This window comes from Lycorma delicatula, chromosome 2 (genome assembly GCF_047948215.1).
Source record: "Lycorma delicatula isolate Av1 chromosome 2, ASM4794821v1, whole genome shotgun sequence".
In the NCBI taxonomy this organism is placed as follows: Eukaryota; Metazoa; Arthropoda; class Insecta; order Hemiptera; family Fulgoridae; genus Lycorma; species Lycorma delicatula.
The window spans coordinates 233,562,528-233,590,399 of NC_134456.1; the positions used below are offsets into that span (position 1 = coordinate 233,562,528).

At 32.8% G+C, this 27,872-nt stretch overlaps 1 long non-coding RNA gene across 2 annotated transcripts; it reads left to right on the forward strand.

Moving 5' to 3' along the window:
- On the forward strand, window positions 1-27,763 carry LOC142320389 (uncharacterized). 2 transcript variants are annotated; one of them, XR_012755366.1, is made up of 5 exons: window positions 1-98; window positions 4,252-4,349; window positions 17,767-17,935; window positions 23,658-23,810; window positions 27,591-27,763. It is a non-coding gene; the product is annotated as an uncharacterized LOC142320389 (long non-coding RNA). The 2 variants fall into 2 exon arrangements; XR_012755367.1 differs by lacking the exon at window positions 27,591-27,763 and having other exon boundaries at window positions 17,767-17,942; window positions 23,658-23,746.
- The last annotated feature ends 109 nt before the right edge of the window (window positions 27,764-27,872 follow it).

Below are 27,872 nucleotides of genomic sequence, written 5' to 3' on the forward strand. Positions count from 1 at the left end.
GGGGATTCCAAGAAGTCATAGGTTTCAAAAATCTGTGCTATGCTGCAGTTGCTATCACTCAAAATCAAAAATTGTTGATTTGTTGGTAGAATTAACTGGTAAGCTGTACTAACTTTGTAATTATTTCAGAGAATTTGAATAAGTATATTTCTACAAAAAATGAACACAGGATTGTGTAGGATTATGTTGCCCCTGAACCTGTACCAATAGATTCAGTTTTGTATCAGTGTCCACCATTGTTTGAAAGAATTTTTGTTTTTTTCTATTAGTTGAAGTAATATTTTAGTAATACAAGTTCTGTTGATAACGTATCATATCATATTTTTTCTTTAAAAGCATTTGAATTCAGCTGGAAAACTTGGTAGCGTGCAACACTAGTACCTAGTGAGTGTTTACATATTTTTGTAATCTCGCAGAGCACATGAGTTGTTATTCAGTACCATTGTATGTATTAATGTAATGGCACGTATTGTATTTTTATTTTCTCCATAATGATGGAGAACATGGATTGAACAGCATTAGTGTATTGAGTTCTCCTCAGTGACAAAAAGTGAAACAATCTATAACACACACTTCTGAGAACAAAACTATGAAGGTTACACAAATTAAATAGCAGTATAACTGTTTTCAAAAGTTCACTTGAGAGTGATCAGATTACTGGTAAGTTGTCGATAAGCCGAAAACCAAATTTAATTTACAGTGAGAACAGATTGATAATGAAAAATTGTTGACTGACCATCGTAAAAACTTCACATGATGTTGCAGTTAGCAGTGGTTCAGCATACATGATTTAAAAGGATGATTTGGGCATGCGCAGAATGGCTGTGAAATTTATGCCTGAGATGCTTTCTCTTGTACAGAAAGAGATTCATTTTGGTGTGCTGGAGTATACCAATGGTGATCGTAATTTCTATAAGATTATGATAATTAGTAATGAAACTTGGTGGTACTACAACTATAACCAAGAAACCAAAGCTTAATCATCACAGTAGAAGTCATTATCGTCCCTAAAGCTAAAGAAAGTAAAACAAATAAGGAGGACAGTGAAGTGATGCTGACTTTTTTATTTCAACTGTTGTATATTTGTGCATCATGAATATGCATAATAAGGCCAAACAGTCAGCAAACAGTACTGTCTGACCATGTGGGAATTGTGGGTCATCTCTGTGACACAGTTAAATACAAGAGATTAGACCTGTGGGAATCACATAAGTAGCTGTTGAAGCATGATATTGTATCTGCCTGTTTGTCACATCTAACCCAGGAATTTTTGATGAAGCAGAGGATTCCTTTGGTTCACCAAAACCAAGAATATGGACCAAATGTTGCATTAAAAATAGAATAAAGTGCAGTGAAGTGGTGAAAAAATTAAAAACATACTTTTTAGTGAAGATGTTAGGGTTTATCAGTGGTACAAATTGTTTGAAGAAGGCTGTGAAGATGTTGAGGATGACAAAAGGATCAAATGTCCTAACACATCAACAACCAAGGGAAAATATTGACAAAATAAAGGACATTGTAATCAATAATCATCAAATTATTATTAGAGAAGTTACTGAAGAAGTGGGAATTTTCTTATGGCTCATGAGAAACAATTTTGGGTATAAAACAGTAAAATTTGTTCCAAAACTGTTGCATTTTCACTGCAAAAAACTTGCTGAATAATTGTTAGTTGATAACTCAGAATTACTCAAACATTCATAACAGGTGATGAAATTATATTATACAGGTACGATTATTATATTGAAACAAAGATCCAAACATTGCAATGGAAACTTCCTGAAGGACCAAGACTGAAAAAAGCATGCCAAGTATGATAAAATGTAAAGGTTATCCTTACTGTATTTTTTTGTTAGAATGGTGTCATCCAATGAATTATTACCAAAGGTTTTATGATCAACAAACTGTATTACCTAACAGTTTTATGCTGCTTATGTAAGGCAATTCAAAGAAAACAATCACAGATTTGGGCAAACAATTCTTGGATTTTGCTTCACAATGATGCTCCAGCTTACACTTCATTATTAATTCATTATTATTTAGCCAAAATAACATCTTGCTGAGGCCAATGCATATTCTCCATACAAGACACCCTGTGATTTTTTCTTGTTCCTCTGATTAAGACAACATTAAAAGAACATTGATTCGCAATGATTTTTGAAATAAAGAAAAAAATCACCAAATAAATTATTGCTTTTCCAGAAACTGCTACACACAAATTTTTTGAACATTGGAATAAATGCTGTGATAAGTCTTTTGCGTTTCTGGGAAGCTAATTTGAAAGGAACAATACCAATCTAGAAGAATTAATAAATTATCTTTAATAAAGATTAAAATTCTTGTTATTTGTTTATCATGCCTTGTGTTTGTTGTCATGCTTTTATCACATGTTGTAAATGTTAGTATGCTAGAGTTGTTCTCTAGTTTATTACAGAACAAAGTCATATATCCTTTTCATGAATATTGTTGATATATAAATATTGTTTAGGATAGGGACTAAAGGTCTGATTCATTTCAGGTATTACTTCTGTTCCTTAGTGATCATGTATTTGAATTTGTTTTGATATTTGTCTGTAGTCTCTTGTTTTAAGTCTATGATGTTTTTTCTATATAGCAAATTTTTCAACTCTGTTATAAAGTTCTTCTATGATTGATGACAGTGCTATTTGCCTTATCTGATTTTAGAAAAGTGATGTTGCTTGTGTGTGCATCTGCTTTTGTTTCTAGATAACTGTCTGTATTTCAGGGATGTGATTTTTTTATTTGTTCAAAGTGTTTATGTTATTTGAAGTTTGTCTGAATGTGTAAATACTTTTTTTCTATAGTTACATTACTTGCTGACATTTACATAATGTAAATGTTATTTACATACATACATTTACAACACATTTACATACTGTGTTATTATACATAATTTTTTTGAGATTCACATAATGGAATTTTAGTGTGGGAATTATGTATATATATTTTTTATATATATTAGTTGTTTTATTTTGTATTATGTCTTGATTGAATTGTTATTTTTTTATCCATTCATCTGTATGATCATTTAGTTGTCTTTATGTATCCATATCATGTTGTGTCATTTTCCAATGTTTGAAAGTTTTCAGGTATCTAAAAGTCTACTAATAAAAAGGTCATTTCATATAAAAATTATTGTAGAAAAGTAAATAATACTAATGTTGATGACAATAATAATAATTTTAAAAATCTTCAGTACAGTATAACTATTTTACATATATATAACCCCAGAACCACCGTCAGCTCAACATTTTATACATACATTTTTATATATATATTTCACTTTCTTGTGGACACAATAACTGCTATAGTTTTCCACCAAAATGTTGCTCGAATTGTAAGATGGGGGTTGTTGTCTGCTAGACATGTGAAACTTTTTCATATGCAACCATTGTCATATTGAGTAAATTTGAAGTTTTTTCTTAACTTTAAGGTGGAAATTTTTTTTGGCCTCTACTTAGCACAGTACTTAAATGAAATCTACCTCTGCCTTCCAGCGTGCTGAAAGGGATTTTTTTTTTTAGTTATGAATGAGAACGTAATTTTATTAATAGGTTTGTTATAATAAAAAATAAGTTTACATTGATTATAGTTCTGTTGACCCTTGACTTAGTACTGTTCTTTGTGACACAACATGAAAAATTAAAACTTACCTTGAAAAAAATTTGTAATTTGCTGCTGGATTTTTCAAAGAGAAGCAGACTAATTTTGTTTCTGTTTGGGTACCAGGTGTATTTTATATACTGACAGATTTTTGCTTAACATAATCAAAAAGAAATCCATTAGTACTAGAAAGTATCAACATGTTTTCAACTTTTTTTTTCGTAATAATTTCAAGGTTCAAAGTGTAAATTTCAAGTTTAGTAAAAAATTTACAATTCTTAGGATTATTTTCAATTTACAATCTGTAATTATCTAGTAGCCTTGTTTACATTAATTGATTATTTAATTCAGAGTAATTCATAGTACATTATTAGTCTTCTTTTTTCATTATTAGTTTTCTTTTTTCTTTTGTATAATAATAAAGATGGTTTTTAATGTATAAGTTTGTTTAGAGATTTTCATTATGGTTTTAAGTTGGTTTGTAATTATTGATAACCATTTATTTCAAAATTTTACAAATAAACAAAATATACTTATTAAGAAGTGTTATATATCCAATATCTTTTATTATTGATGTTAACGATTTGGTTTTTATCACTTTTTCTAAGTAAGATTTCTTTATTTCAGGTTGTACTACTAAACTAGCAGAAGAAGCGGTAAAGGAAAGAAAACAATTTGCCCAAGCAAGTGAAGAAAGAATCAGAAATACGCACTCAGTTTTGCAGGTTACTCAAAACAGTTTTTTATTTGTTAATATTTTAAAACTTAACAGATTAATCATTTTATGAGTGCAGACCTTGGTTTGTGAAAATAAAATCAAGTTAAATTAACTAACATTTCCTAATTTACGGTAAAAAGAAGATATTTTTATTTCAAGGACTGTTCAGAAAGTTCTTGGCCTGACAAATAAAATGAGGTTTTTTAATAAAATTTTTTAATGTAATCTTTCAATTTTATACATTTAAATACTCTTAATGTAATGTGACTTGTCCAACTTTGCAAAATAAGTGGTTGTCAGTTTTGACCTCATGATTTGAAATGAATCTTCATCCAACAAGTCATTTCATCAGGTTTAGAAAAAGGAAGTAACAACTACTTGAGTCCAAATCTAGCAAATATGGCACATTTGGAAGCACTTTGAAGTTTTGCAGCAACAACCCAGTGTGTTTGTTGGCACATTATCATGGTGAAAACACTTTCTTTTTGACCAGATGTGGATGTTTAGCCTGAAAAGTACAATTCAGCCAGTTCAGAAGTGGAGCATAATATTTCTTAGTTTTAGTTCTGCCTTTTTCCCTGTAGTCTATGAGCATTACAGATGAGAATCCATAAAAACCATAGCCATGACTTCTTCTGCAGATGGAACCACTTTTGCTTTCATCTGGCTCAGATTCATCTGCTCCCACCTGTCATTCCACCGAAGGGAGCCTCGTATTCGTTCGCCTCTGATGTGGTCCATCTTAGTCACACCAAGAGACATTTTCATCTCTGCCGTCGTGAGATCTCGATCAAACTGCACGTATAGTGTCCAACACTTTGCTCCATATGTAAGTGCGGGTCTAACCACGGTAGTATACATTCAGCCCTTAAGTTTTGGAGGCATACGTTTGTCATAAAGAACAACCGAAATCTGCTGCCACTTCAACCATGGCACGGTGATTCGATGATTCATATCTTGCTCACTGCCGCCTCTTTGATTCAATATAGATCCAAGATGCTTAAAACTTGTACACTTCGGCATAACTTGACCGTTGATCATAATGTCAGGCGATTGTGCTTGTGCGTCGCTGAATGACAAGAAGATATATTCCGTTTTGGATTCACTGATCTTCAGACCGTGATTTTCAAGTGCACATTTCCAAGGATTGAAGACATCTTTAGCACCACATCACTTTCACTCGCGAGACCCACATCGTCAGCAAAAAGGACGCTCAGCAGCAATTCATCCATGATGTGCGATGTCAGATAATTAATAACAATGTTAAAGAGCAGTGGGCTCAGCAAGCTGCCTTGGTGTACCCCATGTTCACGTGAAAAGCCGTTGATGTTCCTGCAATGCATCTCACCCTTGTGGTCGCATCGCGATACATGTCCACAATGATTTCAACATATCGTTCTGGAACACTGTGACTTCTCAATGCCGTCCATATCAAATCTCGCAGCACTCGATCGAAAGCTTTCTCAAGGTCTATGAATATCATATGCAAATTCCTAGCAGCGTCTCTAAACTTTTCCACCAGTATACGCATAGCTTGAATTGCATCCGCTGTTGATCAGCCAGGCATGAAACCACATTAATTAACGTGAATTTTTGACAGTACAATTTTCATCAGGCGGTTGTTAATGACTCTTTCCCAAATCTTCATAGTGTGCAACAGTAGTTTTATACCTCTGCAATTGCCACATTTTCTGGATCTCCTTTGCCTTTGAAGAACGGCAAGAGGAAGCTTTGACAAAAAGCCGCAGGCATCGAACTTCCGTTTTTAATTTTGTTGAACAAAATACAGAGAAAGAGGATGCCGATCGCTCCAACAGACTTCCACAGCTCTATGGGTACTTCGTCCAGTCCCACTGCTTTACCTCTTTTCATTTCTTTCAGTGCAGCTTTGACCTCCAATTCAGTTATGTCTTCCACTTCTTCGCTTAAGAGGTTCACAGGATGGGTATTTGGTTCGTGGGAACTCCTCGTTCAACAGATTATCAAAGTAATCTCTCCATCCCTGCATTATGTCGTGGTCGTCAGTAAGCAGCCTGCCATTTGCATCCTCAATAAACTTAGGTGAAGTTATTGCTTTTGCATTGTTTCGACGCTATGCCACCACTTGAAAGATCATCCCACCGTCGTCCAGAGATTCGAGATCTTCATAAAACTTTTGACACGCAGCAGCTTTGGCTTTAGCTATTTCTTTTGCCGTGGCTCTCTTCGTTTCAACTTTTTGTTGTCGGAGCCGCTCTTTTTCTATTGTTAGTAGTGGATCACACTTCGACCACGCCCGGAATGCTGCCCTCTTGGCCGCCACTGCCTTCTTGACAGAGTCACCTTTCCAAAACCAGGCTTCTCTTCCGTTCTTCAATCAACCTTTTGACACTCCAAGCAGTTCTTTAGCTTTCAACAAACAGACATCTTGGAAAACCTGCCACATCTCACCAGCATCCAGTTCAGCTTATGCTTCAACAACATCATGAATCCAGTCTTGCAATCCTGTCAGAAGTTTTATGCCCTGTTCAGTACCCAGTCTTTGCCGTCTAATCTTTTCCACTTTAACCGACTTGTCTTTAGTTCGAGAGGCAGCCGGAAGGCGCATTTCAGTCAATAGCAGACGATGTTGATCCACAACGTCCTCTCCCAAGATGACCTTACAATCCCTCACAAGCTTTCTCATGTCGGCAGTGCACAGATGGTAATCGATCTGGGTCGTACGGCCCCCGCTGCTGTAAGTGATCAGGTGTCGGGACTGTTTTCTGAAGAACGTGTTCAGTATCGCTAACTCATGTGCCTTGCCAAGTCGAAGTATCTCATTTCCCTGCTCATTTCTGCAGCCATAACCACCATGCCACCTTTTATCGCCTTGATTTTGTGTGCCGACATGTCCGTTGAGATCCGCACCCAGAAACACCTTCTCGTTCTTGGGGAGATTTTTAAGCAAGTTCAACAGTTCAAGCCAAAAAGCCTCTTTCTCTGCTGCTGGACATCCTGTTTGAGGTGCATAGGCACTGATGATGTTCCAAATTCCCCTGTCGATAACCAACTTAATGCTCATCAGGCGGTCACTGACTTTTTCAATATCGTCGATGTTGTTTTGTAGCTCTTGACAGAGTATGATGCCGACTCCATTTCGATGATTCTTGAGCCTGTGATAGTGTAGTTTAAATTTCTTTGTGTTCGTATCCAAAAAACGGGTCTTGTTTGCTTGGTTATGCCACTTTGTTTCTTGGACACACAGAACATCCAATCTCCGTCTCTCCATCACATCCTCCAGTTGGTAGCTCTTTCCATTCATGCTACCCACGTTCCATGAGGCAATGCGCAAAATCCTGGGTCCAATTGGATGCTTAATTTTGCTCGCCCCCGAAACGTCTCGAGCTCTGATCTGTCCACGAGTGGACGTCCTGGGATCACGAACCCGAAGGCTAGTGCCCGGCGGGGTAGTGTTATTTATTTCAACCATTATTTCCATAAAGCATGAATCCATTCTTTTGAACCTGTCTGGATTTAAAAGGTTTTGTTTGTTTGACTTCTTCATGTTGCCTATAATCAAAATTCGACCTTTCTTTTCTTTCCACCGGTGGTCTCCAGTCGTGGTAACCCAAGGCTTCATGACACTGTTGGAATCAGTGCTTAAGGTGTTAATGACGTTGCAGCCTCATCTTATGGTGTTCACTTTGTAGCTACATTTGATTCAAAAAAGGTCATTAGACATGACCCCCACCCTTCTCTGTCTGCCGCGCCACCTGGTAGGTCTTGCGTTGCCCGGATCACACCACAGGGAGGTAGAGAATCGGATAGTTGACATGTCTGGAGCTATGTGGTTTTCCTAATAAACGATGTTGGCTACTTAACCCTGCGCTCCGTTTCAACCGGCCCATTTCGTGACCCCAGTTCATTCTTTCTATATCCTAACTTTATTTGCAATGTTTTAATTAATTCAGTTCTCTTGTTAATTAATTCAGCTGACTTGATTTGAACTTTAAACTTGTCAAAGAATTGTTTTTTATTAAAGACTCATTCAATATTTCTGCTTAAACAAGTTCACCTTTACAAGATTTTATTACCTGATGATTCGTAATGTTAGTTTCCTTATAATTAGGTGTGTTCATTTGGATTTTGTAAATTTTTTTGCAAATTGGTTTTATAATATATGATTTAACTATGCATATTATTCTTTTGTTTTTGGTTTAAATGCTGTTAGATGTAATAGAAACACCAAAACTTACTTATTATATGTATTATATATTGTAATATTTTTCAGGAATGTGGCCTGCCAAAACTAGACATAATTAAAAATTTAAGAGTTTTGTCTGTACATCCTGCTACTCTAAAGAATCAATATATGATTTTTGAAGAAGCAGGTGCCAGTAAGTTTGTTTGATTGTTATAAATTTATTGCTCAGTAATATAATTTAATTTTCCTTAATCTAAATTATTTAAGAATGAAAAAACATGTTATTGGAATTTTATTTCAGTTAATATATAAGTCAGGTAAGAGTAAAGGTAGGTTGAACTTTTATGTTTTGTACATGTTTATACTGGGTGTATTGAAAAGATTCAATATAGCTTTTCCAGCTTTTCTTCCTATTACACACTGCTAAACTCTTTACACTGTACACATACACTACACCAAGAACAATATGCAATTTACAACATATATTCTTATATATCTACACAATATCTTACACTGTTTTTTCTTACACTTACACTCAGACCCGACAGGTAGGACTTTGTGGGTTGGCATCCCCATGGCCCTAACATCTGCAGCTTTTTTCCTACTACACATTGCTGCAGAACATTTTACACCATACACACACACACATGCACGCGCGCGTGTGTACTTCACACCAAAATTGCAACTGGATTCCAAGGTGGAAACTATTGTGCTGATGGGTGGATGGCTCTATATAGTGAATCTCAAATGATGTCCTCTGGGCACCAGGGTGAACGCAGTTGTATGAAGCCCTAACTCCAGTACATGTGTGCTCTGCTGGAGTGGTTTATTATATCACCAGTACTCGTGGTTACTGTATATTGGTCCCAATCAAAAATCCTTTGGTGGTATTTATCCGCTTGAAAAAAAACCAAAAAATCTGGGAGCTTAAAAAGACTTTAACTGACCTTGTCAGCCGAAGATTTGTCAGTAGATAATGAAACAAGAAATAAAATAAAGATTGCTAAATTATCAATAATATGGTTTATTGAAAGGTTTCACTTTTCTTAGTAGATAAATGCACTGTTGCAGCATGTGGCTCTCTGGAGTTAATTAAAAACCTTAGGAGTGGCGCCCTGTTGATTGAGATGAGTGAGTGATGAGGAATAGAATTGGAAGCTTCTAGCCCTTAGGTTCATAGGGAAGAATGGAATGATAGTGAAGACACATAATACTCCAAATTCCAGCGAGAGAAAAAAAATCTTTTGCATGACTTGACTGGTATTGAACTGTCAGAAGTATCAGAACTGTCACCACAATCAGTCATATTTGTTCAGAGGATAATGAGGAAGGAGATTGGTGTTGATGTGCCAATATCCTCACTTAATATAACCTCTTCTACTCTGATGGTCCCTGAATTGGCTACTTCTCTGTCTGTGTGCAACCATTCAAACCAAACTGCAGATGCTACTTCAAGTGTAAGGGTTTTGGTCACTCCAAATTTGGTTGCACAAAGGAACAAGTTTGTGTGCGTTGCAGTTGCATGGGACATGATGGCAGTGCATAGATTGAAGCTGAAAAGTGTAAGTGTGTAAGGGTTCACAGTCGACAAGGTCTCACAAATGCCCCCTTTATAAGGAGGAACTTATGTTAAGGATTGTTACTGTACAGAAAATGTCACTTCCTGTGGCTCATTGGGAATACAGAAAATCCCTCAACATGAGGAATCCACTACAGCCCGATGTTAGTTTTATCGAGGCTCTTACTAACAAAAGGTGAATGAGTACACATTGTGCAAAGAACTGACCAAATTGGGCCAAGCTTTGTCAGACCAAGTAAAAATTCCTCACTTCTGATACTGCAGCATTGAGTACAGGCAAGAAGGATATTTTTGGTGGAAAGACCAACAGTGGTTCACCAAAAACCACTTCAGTTGGTACACCTCCCAGTTTCTGTTGCACCAATTACACAGCAAACTACTAAGATCCCAATGAAGTGATCTACAGAAAAATCATTGTCTGGTACAGTATCTCCAGCCTCCAAATCCCCACCACCATCTCGAGTTTGCTTTGAGCATATGATGGTGTTGGAAGTGCCTGAAGAAACAAAGCACTTCCTTAAAGTTTTAAACACAAAAGAAAGACAGGATAATATTTTATAAATAATCTGCAAGTAGTGTTTTACATATAACAGGAAAAACCTAATTTTATGTATACAAATATTATTCATTAGAATGTTTCTGATCTCTCTTCTTGATATGAGAATATTGAAATCCTACTAAAGAAATAAAATCCTTTAATACTGTGTCTGCAGGAAACCCGCCTCTGTCCCCAGAATGAAACTTCTTTTTGTGGATATGTTTGCCTGCGACCATCCAGCTGAAGGTAGAAATCAAGAAGTTGTGGCTGTTTTCCTAAAGGAAATCATATTGGCCAAGTGGATTCTGTGGATACAAACATCCCTGCGGTCTCCTTAAAGATTTTGGTACCATGTAAAATGATTGTCTACAACTTACATTTTCCCCCACATTTTGAAATTAGTGAGGATGATCTATCCAGTCTTTTTTCACATATTCCTTAACCCTGCATAATAATTTGGTGGTATCAACTCCAATCACTATTCATTAAGCTCTTCATCATGCTCTTCCTGAGGCACTATAGTTGATTGACTGAGGCAGAACTTAGATCTCTGCTTATTAGACGATGGGTTGTACACATTTATGTCATCTTCATCAAGTACACCTTCATGCATCGATGTACATCTTACCTGGCAAATTTCCAAAAACATTTTTTGAGGCTATCACAGACCAATTGTTATCTCATTTAGTAATGGTGATTTGCCTCAAGAGTCAGCTAAGCAGATGGGTGGTTGGGAAAGTGAACTTGAACGGATACAAGGATTCCTTTGGCCAATACGACAAGAGTGGTAGCACGATCCACCAACTTGGCAAGTTTACATACTAAATTCTTGATAGTGCAAATAAATTCATCCTTTTAACATCTGAAAAGCCAAGATAGCCTGCTGTTCCTTGGTGTGATGAAGACTGCAGGCGTATATTAAGGGATCATCACAGGGCTATGTGTAATTTCAATTGAAGGCCTATAACAGAATTGCTTAGTGTCTTTGCATTGCAAGGGCTGTTTGCCATTAAGTGTTACAGTGTGCTAAACAAAAATCGTGGCTGAATTATTTGATACAGTTTCTCAGACAACTCCATAATCTGTTGTATGGAGAAACGTTTGGCCCATATGTGAATCAAGACAATCTCATAGACGATTGGACTGGAAAACAATGGCATCCTCATCACCATGCCAGTTGATGTGGCGAACATTGTTTGAAAATATTCCTTTATGTCAGTACAAGGATACAAGGATTCCTTTGGCCAATACGACAAGAGTGGTAGCACGATCCACCAACTTGGCAAGTTTACACACTAAATTCTTGATAGTGCAAATAAATTCATCCTTTTAACATCTGAAAAGCCAAGATAGCCTGCTGTTCCTTGGTGTGATGAAGACTGCAGGCGTATATTAAGGGATCATCACAGGGCTATGTGTAATTTCAATTGAAGGCCTGTAACAGAATTGCTTAGTGTCTTTGCATTGCAAGGGCTGTTTGCCATTAAGTGTTACAGTGTGCTAAACAAAAATCGTGGCTGAATTATTTGATACAGTTTCTCAGACAACTCCATAATCTGTTGTATGGAGAAACGTTTGGCCCATATGTGAATCAAGACAATCTCATAGACGATTGGACTGGAAAACAATGGCATCCTCATCACCATGCCAGTTGATGTGGCGAACATTGTTTGAAAATATTCCTTTATGTCAGTTTCCTTATAACATCATATTGTCCTGAGTTTATGAGGTTTAAGTTGTAAATAGAAAATATCCCATTTGTTATTAGAGATTCTCAAAATGATTTGAACTTTCCATTTTCTTTTGATGAGGTAAGATATGCCTTGAATACCTCCTGTTTACTCCATTTTGACATCTGTTGTCTATTTATAATAAAATATTCTTTGACCAGATTGTTCTAGTTTCTTGGTCAGAAGTACTGGTAATTCCCATACTGAAACCTGATAAAGATAGATCATGCCCTTCAAGTTATCGTCCTATCTTCTTGATTGGTATCCTGTGTAAGGTGATGGAACAAAGGGTAAACCTTTGTCTAGTATGGTACCTTGAGAGAAATAATGTAATTGCCTCCAAACAATGTGGGCCAAGGTAAATATCATCTGTTGATCATGTAGTTGTCCTGGAATCTGTTATTCAGAACGTGTTCCTACTTCACCAATACCTGTTTGCTGGTTTTTTGATATGCAAAAAGCATATGATATGGCTTGGAGGAGAGGAATCCCAAATATGTTGCATGAATGGGGTATAAAAGGGTCTTGCATTTATCAGAGGTTTCCTCAATAGTCTTTCCTTTTGAGTTTGAGTTGGAATGACAGTATTCAAAAATTTAACAATGGAAAATGGAAACATCTTAATCGATATGAGAAACATTCAAGATCTCCTGCTCTACTAAGCATAATAGCTTACCACCTTTTATTTTCTCTAAATATAGAATTACAAGTACCTCCTGTTATTCGACGTTATTACCCCCTTTGACGGCCTTGTAAATTTTTGCTTTAGTCTTTGTCGATATCAAAAAAGTATACGAATCTTATGAGGAAAATTTTTTAATATGGTAAATAGTGTTAATCCTGATGTTATAGTTTATACAGATGGCATAGATGAAGACATTGACGCATCTAACAGAGTTTTGTATGTAATCCAGGAAAGTCCATTCATCATGACCACAGCTGTACCTCATATGACTGTGTATTTTGTGGTGACATTTATCTCTGAAACCATATAGGATTCAATTTGTACAAGCCCTCCGCCGAAGTTATATATAAAAAATGATATTTTGAATTTTGTAAATTCATCCTTGACAAGCAGGAAGATGACACTTCTTTCATCCACAATGTTTTGCACTAGGCCACATTTCATCTATGTGGAAAGTGAACTGCCACAGTGTAAGAGTATGGGGAGATTCCCCTATGTAAGCATAAAAGAGACTCCAAGAATTCTGTGCTGTTTCAAGAAAAAGTTTATGATGTGTACTTTTTTTATGAAAAACAATGTTATGGGAATCTCACATCTGGAATTGTTGCAAAACTGGTTTTCCTACAGTTATGAGTGTGTTCTGATAAATTCATTTTCCAGCAGGACAGAGTTCCACTGCAGTAGAATCTTCAAGTTCAAACATTTCTTAACAATGAGCTTTCACAACGATGAATCAGCTGTAGGCTCTGCCAGTTTGGCATTTTACCATTGGCCAGCGAGGTTGCCTGATCTCACTGTCTGTGATTTTTTTCTTGTGGGGGTTTGGAAAGACCCCCCGTTTATGTGCCTCCTCTTCCAGCAACTGTGGGTGATTTGTGAAACTACATAACAACAGCAGTGGTTGCAGTAATGTGGTTGAGTAACACTAGTTATGATTGCTTGATCATGGGTTGAGTTTAACCCGATGATCAAGCATGGTCTGTTGTGTAGATGCATAACTTGCTCCAGAGGGAGCCGAATTGAGCATTTGTGAAAATTATTAGTAAAATTTTATATTCAAACATGTATTTTATAATTCGCTGCAAGGTTATATGTTCATTTGTTTAAAAAATAAAGCCTTTTGGAACTTGAATAATTTTTATACATGTTGTATTGTGCTATAAAATACACAGTCTTATAAATTTATTAGGTATATTGGATATTTGTAGAAAATGACCCTGTGTCCTGTCCGTGAACAAGTACATTTAACTTAATATATTCACTACTATGATTTTTCCATTTATTTAATCCAGAAAACAAAATAAATTTTGTATGATTTAAACAGTAAGGTGTTATAAAACAATGCTAAAAGGTAGAATGTTTAAAAACATTCTACCTGTTCTGAGCAGTTTTTCACTGATAGAACTTACCAAAATACAAATCTGTTTGATTGATATTGCTTGCAAGAAGCCTAATAACCATGAATTCTATGCAACCTCGGATTAAAATAGTCACAATCACTGAGCTTATTGTATTCTAAATATTGTGCTAGAAAAATTAGCATTTTCTTTTTTTTATATTGTTTTAAGTGATAACTGAACTTTGAATTAATTTCTCAGAAAATAACTTGTTCAAATAATAATAAAAAATTGAATAGCATTAGTAAGTACAATCTACAATGCACAGTATTGTTTCTTTTAAATCTTTTTAACAGTAATGTGTCCATATTTTTTTTATAGAAAATTCTTTTATAAAACTATGTTTCTAAGTCTGTACATGAAACAGAAAGACTGGCTGATGAAAATAATAATTCTTTTTATGTTGACTAGCTTTTCTTGACTGGAAAGAGTTAAATTTACAATAGTATTCTGAATTATATAAAACATATTAAAAAACAAACAATAACATTATATTTATACATAAATAAAAAATAAATTTTGAGATCAGATATAAATTTTTACAGATTTTTGCATTACAAATTTTTTCACTTCTAAGAATTAATCATTATTTGAGAATAATGTATGGCAATTAGTTACCTGCTTGACTATAATATTTTAATGGTTTTGATTTTTGTGTTTTGTTTGTGTATGTAATTAAAAATAAATATATATTAGTATATTACATACATACAGAGGGTATCATGAATTTCTCCCAGGCCCAGGACTTCCATAACCTATTCTACTTGTGAAAATAATGGAAAAAGTTCATATAAATATATGTCCTAAAATACTTCTTTTGCGAGATATGGCTAGTGAAAGATTTCGCTTGGATTTCAGCTACCCCAGTAAAATGAGATTGTACTGAAATTTTTAGGATGTTGATTAAGGGGACAGAATTAGTGATTTCTTATGGTTTTTGACTTCAAAAATAAAATTAGATAAGTCTCAGAACCGTATCTGCAGTAGTTTTTGAGAAATCTGAAATGAAAACCAATAGATTAGAGTAAAAAAACCTGTTTTTTATGTTTGACGTACAATAATTTCTTAAATGGATAATTAACACATAAAACTTTTAAACAAGACTTTAGAGGATTTAATTCTGAACAAAATGGATTAAGGTAAGTTGAATAAAACAAAGAAAAATTCAAAAAATTTGAATTTTATTTAGAAATGTATACTAGACCCTAGTGCATTTGTACCAATTTGTAATAAATGTTAAAAAATGAGCCCGTTATTTTCAATACATACCTTGGCACGCTTCTCTACTGCTTTTGTTGCTCATTTTAGTTCTTCAGGACTATCCTTAAGTTGCTCAGCTGCACCAATTGTATGAACAATTAATTCTTCACAAGAATGTATTTTTGATTTGTATACAATATTTTTCATCCATCCCCAGACGCAAAAATCTAAAGGTTAGATCAGGCGATCCAGGTGGCCAGGAACATAGACCTCCATGACCGATTCATGTCTCAGGGAATTGAGTTTAAGTGAGTGGAAACAGCAGACGAGAAGTGAGGAGGCACACCATCGTGCTGGAAGTATACTTTGCATCTCAGCACTAAATCTCAAGCAGCTGTGGCAATTCTTCTTGAAGAAAGTACAAGTAGACCTCAGCATTTAAGTGACCAGGTTATATCAATGATCCAAACAACTGATTGTGAAGATGACCGTACCATAGATTGATGCTAAATCGGTGTTGAAAATTGCCTTCCGCCTTTTCATGAGGATTTACTTTTGCCCATGTGTGTAGTTGCTGGCACCATCTCGAGTGAAATTTGCCATGTCAGTAAAAAAACATACTTGTAGAGTTGTTGATTTGTATTCCACCAGTTGCAGAATTCCAAACAAAGTGGACAGGCTCCTGGGAGTAAATGTTGAACTGGCTGTTTATAATAAGGATAAAACTTGTTTTGTTTAAGTGTTTTCCAAACTATTGAATGTGAAACTCTGATCTGCTTAGAAAGATGTCGTGAACTGACCCCTGGACTGCGCTGAACTGCATCAGTAATAATTTCATCAATAACAGCATTATGTTGGACAAATCTTTCATTGATTAATACCATAGCTTGTACGATACCAGGTAGTGTACCTGTTTCCCAAAGATTGTGAAAAGTCATACTAATTGTTTTGGGATCTGGAATCCTGAAATTCAGAAAACATATTTCACATTCTGTTGCAGTAGCTATAGCAATACTACATCCAAAATGAATACCATATTAACATATTCCTCCATTGTAAACAAGTATTGCATTACTCCAATGGCAAACCGATCAGGTTCAAACTAAAATTCACAGAAAACTTTCACTAATGACAGCACAGTTCACAGTACCCAATATACTTAAATGTATCTTACAGAATGTTTTAAACACTAATACAGTATTGTGCATTGTTGATCAGCTGCTGTTATTTTATTGCCAAATTTAAAATAATATTTTCTCAAATAATTATTGTATTTCGGTCATTAATAAAAAAATTATTATCCAAGTCATTTTTGTTTTAAGTTGTGAAATTTCTAGTTTTTAAAATTTTTTAATGGCAATTTTTTACAATAAATTTGTTTTTACAAATCTTTTACATCTCCAGAAAAAGAATTTGGTTTTGTTTACATTAAATAAGTACTTTTCTGATAATGAAATAATGTGCTGTTTCTAAATAAAATTGAAATCTTTCTAACTTTTATTTTTTTTATGCAACTTATCTTACTCCATTTTGTTTAGAATTAAATTCTCTACAAGTTTTTTTTTAATAAGTTTTAAGTGTTTATTAACCATTTAACAAAGTTGTTTAACATCAAAAATAAAAAAAAACGTTTTTTCGGTTTTCACCCCAGACTTCTCAAACTCTACTGCAGATATAGTTCTGGGACCCATTTTATTAGATTTTTCGTATCAAAAACTATAAGAAATCATTAATTCAGCTCCTAATTAACATCCTAAAAATGTCAGTAAAACCTCATTTCACTGGTGTAGCTGAAATCTGAGCGAAATCTTTCACTAGCCGTAACTCACAAACAAAGCATTTTAGGACATATGTTTATATGTACTATTTCCATTATTTTCACTAGTAGAATAGGTTAAGATAACCCCAGAAGTTTGTCATGTGTGTGTGTGTGTGTGTGTGTGTGTGTGTGTGTGTGTGTGTGTGTGTGTGTATGTGTATATATATATATATATATGTGTGTGTGTGTGTGTGTGTGTGTGTGTGTGTGTGTGTGTGTGTGTGTGTGTGTGTGTGTGTGTGTGCGTGCGTGTGTAGGTATGTGCATGCACGTGTGTATATTTAATTATATATTAATTACTTTTGTTACAGCTTCTATACTTGTTTTTATCAGTCAGTAACAGTTCTGAAAGAGAAAGGTTTCATAGATAAAAATACTGATGTTAATAACAGTTATTCAAAATATTTGGGGTTCCATCAACCCATAGACCTTGGATCTCAAAGTAGGATTTCTGACAATAACAGTTTATCAGAACTTCATGTAAGTGGTCAGTGAACTTGGAAAATGTTATAAATATATTAATAGTAATTAGAACCTTTTACCAACTAAGTATAATAATAAAAAAAAATTACAAAATAAAACAAAACAAACCTCAAAAGGTATATATGGTATACTCACTTCCAAATTTATAGTGTTAAAATTATTATTTGATAAATCTGATAATCTTCAAAAATGTTTCTTAATTAAATCTGTGTCCATTACATATAATATTTTTAGCAAGATTAGAATGTCAATATTGTTTCTATTAACAACTTTTATGTTATTCTTTAATATAAGTTTAAATGACCAAATTTTTATGAGTCTGCCCTTGCGAATAAGATCATTATGTGGTTTTGCAAAGTGTCAATCAAAACATCCACCAGTTTTCCATTTTGATGAAAATGATTAACATTTGTTTTGACCGATTTAAATTGTTCAATCCTATAATAAAAATTTGCATGGTTGATACACTTTTACCATACTGTTTTAAAATCCATGAGTGAATTTTGGTGGTTTTACACTTTCAGAAAATAAAAATCTTATCACAGCATGTTGTTCTTCCCCAGTACGCATTTTAAGTGACAACGTTTCGAAATAAGCAAAAGAAGCTATAATAATAAAAATTATTTTCGAACAGCTGATATTTTTTATGTCAGGGGTACCAACTTGAACATCAGACAGTTTTAGTTTATTCTATTAAATAGTTTTCCACTGTTGCCATTTGTCTCTTTAGTTATTGAATCATCGTCTTATTACTTTTCTTAAATTTAATTTTACAAATTTTATAATATTGTTTTGTATTATATAAGCGATTTTTGTGTTGCAGCCCTTGTAAATCCTATTAATATCATTGCAGTATTTATGGTAGCATTCATATTTACAATATTCAGAATGTTACTTTAATATTTATAGTATAGACTTTATTTTATTATTTATTTATACTAGAACTGTCAAGATAATTTTTTGAGCAATATTCTTTATTCTTATTATTTCTGCTCTTATAATTTTTACTATTATTTTCTAAATACTTAATTACCCTGTATATTATGCTGTTAAATGTTGCCAATCTATGTAATCATGGATGTGTTGAATACTTGATTATAATTAAACATAAACATGGAACAATAAACAAATGATAATGATGAATGATTATATTCATTATTTCCTTACAATTTAACAATAAGGATTAATGTAGTACTTTTTTTGTGTAATCTTTTATTAAGATAAAATGTTTATCTAGGATCTTACTTTATGCTTGATCAAAATATAACATATTTATTTCCTCACATATTTCGTAAGTGTAAAGTTTATACCAGACAGTATTTTGTGGGATGGGGAATCTGTTCATTTTTCAGATGTTCGGAGGATTTTGTAACATATTTGGACATAATTAATTAAACCAATGCTAGATTTAAGTTAATCTAATCTTATGTCTAACAGACAGTCAGATGTGGTATAGGAAAAATATGTAAAAGAAACTAAATGGTATAGAATATTTTTTAACTGGAATCCTTAAAGGACGAGAAAATGTTATAAGTAAGAGTGTGTTCAGGAGAGCTTTTAATACAGAAAACAGCAGTACCTTTTGATTCCATCATTGAAAACTTCCACAAGATCCTGTAAAGAAGCAAGAGTTGATCCTGTATGGGAATAGTACGGAGAAAAATAAATAATATATTCACTTTTAAACATGTAGTGTTTGTATGTGTTGCCGAACCATAATTTTCTAATGGTAACAAATTTAGTGAAATTTTATTCAATAACTGCCAGAATTTTTACTTTAGAGCAGAAAGACTACTCAAAAAATAAACAGAAAAAATTAATTCACCATAACTTATTAATGGATATTAAATTCCTGCGAGATGCGTTTAAAAAACACACAATTAACCAAAAATATTTATTATTTTCATTGGATGTAGCCGTCGTCTGCTTTTGTATATGGTTATATCAGTCATTTAATAAACTTAATGCCTGAGAAAATACTTTCTTTGGAATCACCTTATATTTTTTACTTATCACAGTATTCTAGATTAATGGGACTTCCTTAAATTACATCACTTTCACAACACCATTTTTATTTTAGGAAAGAAAAATTAAAATTATTTTATTGTTTTGGCTTGTGCTATAAATGGAGAGTGGGATAACAGTGATTTCTCATTTTGACAATAATTTATTGTTTGCAGACTGATTTTTTATTATAAATTCATGATGAATGAGATCTTTGACAGCAAAAGAACAATCAACATTGTTTTCATTCGTGATGTCAGTCTGTATCTTAGCTTGCAACTTCCTCAGACAATTGATTTGCAAGTTAATGAAGTATAGCATCCACTTTCATCATTTGATGCAATTTTGTGTAAAAGATTTCTATCATCAATCATAAATTCAGCCACAATGCAGCAGCGTGTTTGATTTTTTTCAGTCTGATAAATGAGGAACAAAACAAAAATCTGAGGAAAAAGATTAATTGTTTCTCTATTAATAACTGTCATTTTTTCTAACATTTGAATAGTTATGTTTAATCTTCAGCCAGAAAATTTTTAATCGATTCTGCTGAGTTTTGTTTTTAGAAAGTTGAAGATGAGTTATCCAGTTTTCATCTTTATAGTGTATCTTTCTTTCTTAAATTGTTTATGCCATTCAAATTAGTAAATATTTTTATCGTATACAATTTAAAAATCTTTCAGTATCTGCTTTCTATAATTTCACATAAAAATAAATTCCATTCTTTTTTTTTCCATTTTTAAACATAAGCAAACAAACTCATTACAATAATTTTTTCTTGACTGTGTTAACCAAACAGGTTGTAAAATGCAAAATAAAAAAAACATTTTCTCTTTTAACTTGTCCAGTGATCTGATAACAGCATCAGTAATATGGTTGTAATAATTTCAGTTCAGGAATAATTATTACTTTGAATTTATTTATAAATTTTAGGAGATTTTTTAATATAATTTAAAACAGTTTAAGTTTTAGTAAATTTAAGTTAAATTAAATAAAAAAAATTCAAATAGTTTTATTCTTATTCTTATATTTAGAATATTGTTTATAGGCCCAATTTTTATGATCAGTCCCTCAACATACTTGATGTTATACATAAATATACCTTGTATGTATGTTTAACATTTTAACTAATACTTTGCGAACTGATGTATTTCTCTTATATAAATGGACAGAAGGGTGATTCTATATACTTAGTGACATCAGTTATCTTGAAGTTTACAGAACTAATGACTTTGCTGATGCAGTTGGTACATGATGGAACATGTAATGACATATTACCAGTTCCTAAATGTAACTATTGTTTTCTATTCAAAGAAAATTAAGGATCTGCAGACCAATCAAACGTCATTTTAACCTTAAAAGTTGGATTAATTATATTATAAGGTCTTTAATTTAGTTTTCTTAATGTCATTTGTAAAGAAAGCTGCCCAAGTGAAAATCAAAAAACATAATCTTTGACAGACAGGTTTTCAATCTATAGCTTGTAGAAAAATAAAATTCATATTGTTAATTAATTGTTACCTATGTTTTGAAATTTAATTATAATTATGTACTTCATCCTTTAAGGAATTTATTCTGTTGAATTGAAAATATAATCTTTAAATGATACGTATTAATTGTTTTAACTTGGTAGGTATAAGCTTGATTTACGGGTCTAAACAACAAACAGGTGTTCTGCAATGTGAAAAGGGTAAAAAACAAGGTTAACTGTTATAACAAATTAGTTTACTATTTCTTAACCTATTGTAATAAACTTTACAAAAAATATAACAGATCGGTCATTACCAGACAAAACCTGATTTAGCAACTCTAAATTTTACAAATGTCTTATTTATGAATTTGTGCCTTATCACATGGATGCATGAGTGTGTTATCTATGTTAAACTGAAAGTGGAGTTAAGTTATTACTATAACTGTTATTGTGAACAACTTATATTATTGTACAATTGCTTTATAGAGTGTTGAAATTAGTTAGTATATACCAGGTGTGTAAATATGCAACTGGAATTTGACCGTAGATGGTCCTAGATGTCAATGTAATTACCATCAAACTGCATCATTGGTGACATTTTCTTTCTTTGATGGCTGAGATTTTCAACTCACAACAATACAAGTTTCATACAACAGAATAGTTTTAATTAGCGTTGAACATGTAGAGTTTTGTACCTACAAACTACGATTTGTGGACAGCATTGATTTTCTGCTACCACTTAAAGAAAACTGCTGCAGAATCACATCAAATGCTTGTCGAAGCTTACGGTGAGCATGCTCTCGGTAAATCACAGTGCTTGGAGTGATTTAAAAAATTCAAAAGTGGTGATTTTGATGTGAGAAATGAAGAACATGGAAGACCACCGAAAAAGTTTGAAGGCAGCGAATTGCAAGCATTGGTGGATGAGGATGATACTTAAACACAACAACAACATGCAGATCAATTAAATGTAACACAGAAAGCTGTCTCCATATGTTTGAAAGCCATGGGAAAGATCCAGAAGGTGGGAAAATGGGTTTCACATGAACTGAATGAAAGACAGCAAGAAAACCGAAAAACCACTTGCAAAATCTTGCTCACCAAGTACAAAGGAAAGCCATTTCTCCATTGAATCGTGACAGCTGATGAAAAGTGGATATATTTTGAGAATTCTAAGCGTAAAAGATCTTGGGTAACTCCAGGCGAACCATCGGCATCGATTTCAAGGCCAAATTGCTATGGAAAGAAGACAATGCTCTGTGTTTGGTGGGATCAGAAGGGTGTGATCTATTATGAGCTGCTAAAACCTGGTGAAACCTTTAATACTGAACGTTACCAACAACAAATGATCGATTTGAATCAAGCATTGTGTGAAAAATGACCAGAATATCAAAAAAGGCAACACAAAATGATTTTGCTTCATGATAATGCACCATCACACACAGCAAAACCGGTCAAGGAAAGATTGAGGTGGAAATACTTTTGCATGTGGCTTACTCACCAGACTTGGCTCCGTCTGACTACTATTTATTTGCATCAATGGAACACGCACTTTCTGAGCAGCGCTTCACTTCTTATGAAAATGTACAAAAATGGCTCGATGACTGGTTTGCCTCAAAAGAGCAACAGTTTTTTTGGTGTGGCATTCATAAATTGTCAGAGAGATGGGAAAAATTAATAGATGCAATGAACAATATTTCAAATAAAATATTTTTCATAATTTTCATACAATAAAACATGTATTTTGTATACAAAAATTCTGGTTTCATATTTTACACACTTGATAATTAATGAATTACTATTGTTCATGTTTCTTGTTTTTTTTTTCCATTATAATCTTCATTTGTTGAAATAGTTAAAAAAAAAAAAGAATAATTTGAAATATGAATTATTTCAAGTGGTATTATTATTATTATTATTATGTAATTATTTAATTATATAACTTTTTTGTATGTCCTGGTGCTTAAAAAATTATTACCAAATTTACTTAGCAAATTCATACCATTGCGTAGTTCATGCATCTGAAATTTTAAACAGTATTTAAAAAAATATTGAAAATAAAATATTTCCTCTAATAAATATAATCTCCTCACTGATTATCATACTTTAGTTTCATTATTAAACTATGTAAAATTGTTTCTTCTCATAAATAACTCTCTTACTTTTAGATAAAATATATTGGTAAACAAAATGTGTGAATTATGCAAGAAAAACAGTATTTAAAAATGTTATGTTTTGGGATTTCAGGTGAAGTATATGTTATTTTTAATGAAAAAATTCTTTGGTGATGTTTGGCCAGACAATAAAGAGCTTAACAAACGACTTCGTTATAAAAGTTTTCGTCTTATTTCAAGAACGTTTGAGATATTGACCGGAAAATTTGAATTATCAAAAGAAAAAGTGAGTATTTTAAAAATGTTTTCATAAATTTTCAGGACATTTTTATAATTTATCTTTAACAATAATATTAAAAGAAAAATTAATAATGTACAATTTTAATTTTGAAGAAAATATACATCAGGAAGGATTATTCCAAAATTGACTTCCATTTGGCTGGAAAAATAAATAAAAAATAAAAATAAAGTACAGAAAAAGATTATCTTATATATTAAGGGGCTACTTATAAAGTAACCTCCAGTAGAGTAATACAAATAAATTTAAAAATCTACTGTATACAAAAAGTTACGTAATACTTATATTACTTCTTGATATAGTCCCTGCACAAATTCAAGCACGTGTTGTCATGACACCATCTTGTCTATTCCCTCTTCAAAGGATAGTGCTGCCAAAGTACCCATCCATGCATTGATCAATGCTTTTGAAGTGTAGTGTACCAGCCAATTTTTCAGTTTTGTGAACAGATGAAAATCGGACATTGCCAAATTAGGGTTGTAAGGGAGATATTTAAAAAATCTGCTACTTAAACTTATTATCTGTTTAGTATACTCTTAGTGCTAGAAGCTGTGTGAGACTGTGTATTTTCATGCAAAAAAAACTTCATTAGCATTCCTCACTGTTTATTCTGTACCGCTCTCCTAAGCTTTTTAATGTTTCACAATAAATTCTCTAGTTACTGGCGTAACTGGCTTCATAACTTTTTCCAACAACATTCCTATATGTTAGCAAAATACAGTAGCTATCATCATTTTGTTTGAATTTGAATTTTTCCAATGAGTGTATGTACATCTACTGTTTGGATTTTTCTTTTGTCTCAAAATGAATGAACTAAATCCATGTCTTATCCTCAGTCCCAGTACAGTAAAGAAATTCACTTCATTTATTGTGGTATTGCAGAAAAAAAGCCAGTGGCATTCATGTGCAGTATTTATGAAAACCCAATCTATCTGTAACAATTATATTAAAAGTGGACCTTGAAATTTGAGGAAAAAGTTTCACTAAATTCAGTAATTGTGAAGCAGCATTTATTGAGTGGCATTTTGAATTTTTTCAACAATTCAATATCACCCTCTTCAATCCTCGTCATGCTCATTAGTTCACCCTTCTCTGAATTCCTTCACCATTCTTTCACACTCAGAATCATCACTCATTACATTTTTACCATAAACTATGCACAGCCAATGATGGACCTTGGCTTGTGGACCTTTAGCTTGCAAAAAACCAATGATGACGCTATGTACTTCACAGTGTCAGGTACTTAACAATTACCTCCCTATTTGACTCTGTATTACTCTAGAAGTATATAATGATGACTGACTATATAAATGACAGTATTTAAGCTTAGTTGATATATACTGAGAAAACAGTATATAGTCTATGTTGCTAGAGAAACTGGTTTCTACAGCAACATACCCGAAAGAAAAATTTTATCATAAAGTAAAATTATTCAAGATGAAAAAATTAAGATGTTAAAATTCACTAATGACATTGTTTTTTAGACAGAAACTGTAGTAAGAAGATAAGAATGACATGAATTTATTGTTTTGAGAGTTCAGTCTGAAAATAATAATTGTAAAGCAATGTATGTGACAGAAAGGAGGATAATGAAGAGTTAAAGTTTTAAGGTGTACCCCCAATTTGCCTGAAGTGAGAGAAATTTATTATCTAGATAATAAAATTACAAAGATTGGACATTGCTACATTACATCAATAGCAGATTGGCTCTAGCAAGAAAAGAAATCAGCAAATATAGTTTCGGAAAAAAATATAGCTTTTAAGAATTTAAACAAAATGCTTGAAAAATTTGTAAAGGTATTGCTTTATGTTAATGAGATATGAATAATAGGATAAATAGAAAGAAAAAAGTAGAGACCTTTGAAATTTGGCATTGCAAAAGGTTGTTAAAAATTAGATGGGTTGATAAACTTTGAAATGTCTTGTAATGATTTAAAAAGGAGAGAAGGAATCTTCTAAAGAGATGAAGTTGATTGGTTGGCTATGTATTAAGACATTCAAGTTTAGATAATCTGGTGGTTGAAGTCTGTAGAAGGTAAAACCTGTAAAGGAAGACTTACTTTGGAATATATATGTCAGTTAATGTAGGCTTTAGTTAATACTTTTAGATAAAGGATTAACATGAAACAGAAAGAAATATCATCAAACAATTAAGTGCTAACAACTTAAAAAAAAAGTCTGGAATTTTTTTTTTATGTGAAAAAGTTTACATCCAGTTATAATTCTGTCAATATTCATCCTTTTATCATCACACCCAACGAATATTATGCTACAGCTATTCTTTGAACTATGCTTCCACAGTCTGGAAGATTAGTTTGGTTCCTACTGTATGAAGAACTTATAAACCCCATAAGTTGTCTGTCACAATTCTGTAAAAAGTTATTTATTCTTAAATTTTATGGAAATTCCTTTGAATTTAAAAAATCAATAAACAATGTTTATCTTGTAGAATTTGTTAAACCTTTTGAATAAGTTCATCAATAACCATTCAATATTACCTTTACCCCTTCCCTGTATCAAATAGCTCTGTTGAATTCCTCTTCAAATTTGTGGCAGTCTCTCTCTCTCACTCACAGCATTTGCTGTTATGTATATTATTACTATCATAAACACCATACAACTGTCAATGGATCTTGGTACTGTGTTCATCCATTTGCAAAAAACTAATAATCATGTCATATACACCTTACATTTGGTGAAAGCAGTGATAAGCATCATGTTTCCTCAACTAGTATATTTCTAACACTGAAGAGAACGAACAACAGTCAATAACTTTTGATTACGTAATAAGATTCTTTAATTTTTTTACATGCCTAACGTTACACTCAACCCATTTTGGACTGACGTAGAGTGTATAATGCATTGTTTCAATTCAGAAAGTAGTTTTTATAAAACGCTTCAGTTTAGCTTGTTACTTATTCCTTTACATGAAAGTTGCAGGAACTCTTAGTAGAAGTAGAGATTGAACAGCTTTTCTTGTTAATCATTAGTTACAATATTAGCCTGTATTATTAAGGGCTTTGTTCCTCATTATCAGTTCTGTAATAATAATCAGTTTTGTACACTTCTAGGCAATTTAGTATCTTTCAGTTGCTCTAATGATGACAAATAGTAACTCATTCTTTTTTTAAAGAATTTTCTCTACTGTATGTTCTATCACAGAAGCCTTTGACTCATTCTTCATTCATTTATGTGGACCAAAAACTGAACAAGAATTTATTGACTATTTTGATTTTAATTATTTTTTTTTTGGCTGGCTATGTGCTAGGATTGTAACCTTGTTTTGGAGGGTCAGAACCTGAAGCATTTTGGAGTTCCCTGTAATAAGTCAAACTATGCCCTATTCAGTGAGCAGGTATATTCTTCCCTCAGTACTCAAACCTTACCTAATTCAGTCGGGTATTTGAAACTCCCATGCTTCTGATAATATAGACATCATCTCCCTGCTGGTTATTATTGGGTGGGAGTACAGATGTTTTGTATAGTTTGGTGCATCAGATTCTGTTTTCTAAACCACCAACAGCGCTAATATGAGAAAAAGATTATTTATTTAGAATTATGTTTTTTAGGTTAGAAAATATGAAAGATGTTTAATATGTCATGTTAATGTAGTACATAGATATGGTATTCCAGCTGGTTTAAACACTTAGAAGAAAGCTCGCAATCGGTTCAGGCCATAAGAATTCGAGCCTCCTTACTCTTTAAGTAAAAGTTTTTTAGGAGATTACTTTATTTTATGATAAAATAATATTTGTTACTTGATTTCAGGTAAAAAAAAATCTTCCCATTTTGTGTGTATTACCTGAAAGATTAGAAGAAATTTTAAAGAAAGTTCCTTTGTTGGCTGATACTAATATAAATGAGATAGTTAAAATGCGGCCTAAAATCCTCATGAACACTGCTGAATCATTAATTTTAATTGACAGCTACTTGAAGGTATATCTTATTTATGTTAAAATGATTTTAAATTTAGTTAATGGATTCTGGTTATAAACAGATAAGTGAATTGTATAATAAAATGACAGTTTAAATATAACTAAAAATTATGAT